A 999-nucleotide genomic window follows, 5' to 3' on the forward strand; every position below is an offset into this window, starting at 1 on the left:
AAGGAAGGAAGGAAGGAAGGAAGGAAGGAAGGAAGGAAGGAAGGAAGGAAAAAAAGAATGACTTCGTGACTTGAGCGCACTTCTGGGTGTACCACATCGAGTGTTCCGATGCGGGGCTCATTCCCTGGGATGAGTTCGCCCTGCGGGAAGATGGACTTATCTGCCCGGCCGTCCACGAGGTGATGGAGAGGGCCAACCTGGGCTCTGGTGACCCACCCTGCACCCAGCCCGGCCCGCTGCAAACGGCAGCCGAGTCCATCTCTGCGAGGCAGCCGGCCCTGCGGCCATCCATGTCCACAAGCAACCAGAGAAGACCACCCACGTGAGGTTTGTGCTGAATGAGTAGTCGTCTCACACCTTGTGGACCTGCTCCGCAGCGAACCCTTGACCTGAAGCACTCGTGGTGGAGATAACGGGCCTCAGCCCCTCCTCGTGATTCGGGTTTGGTTTCGAAACAAGCCCTGCAAAGACAAGAGGAGCATCATGATGAGACAGCTCCAGCAGCAGCAGCCAAATGGCAAAACTAAAATCCAGGGGATGACAGGAACTCCCAGGGTGGCTCCCAGTCCAGATGGACATGATGGAGGCTTACAGGGTAAACCAGTGTAAGTGCAGAGTTACCAGCCACCTTGGAAGTCACTGAGTGACTTCACCCAGCAGTGACATAGATCAGCCAGCTCTTCAGCAACTGGTCAGTTTTTCAGAAGGAGGACCAGACTCTTTCCACTGGCAATGAAGCGGCAGTGAAGAGTCAAGAGTCCTCTCAGCTCCCAGATATACCGAACAGAATGATAGCCAGTCTTGTTGAGGAATGAGGGAAATTCACTTAGATGGGGGTTTGGGTTTTTTTTCTCCCTGTTGGAGAAAGTGGTGAAATTATAATGTTGAACTCCAAAACAAAAGTATTTAAAAGCCCCTAAAATGAAAACTGAATGGAGATATGAATGCTCCATGAAATGCACGAAGTCTGTTTTAATGACAAGGTGATATGGTAGCAAC

General features: G+C 51.7%; 1 pseudogene; it reads left to right on the forward strand.

Moving 5' to 3' along the window:
• LOC102874106 overlaps positions 1-736 on the forward strand; it is a 2859-nt pseudogene extending 2123 nt beyond the window's left edge.
• Positions 737-999: the final 263 nt, after the last annotated feature.

The sequence above is a fragment of the Elephantulus edwardii genome, unplaced genomic scaffold, assembly GCF_000299155.1.
Source record: "Elephantulus edwardii isolate Elephantulus edwardi_28Jun2011 unplaced genomic scaffold, EleEdw1.0 scaffold00014, whole genome shotgun sequence".
In the NCBI taxonomy this organism is placed as follows: Eukaryota; Metazoa; Chordata; class Mammalia; order Macroscelidea; family Macroscelididae; genus Elephantulus; species Elephantulus edwardii.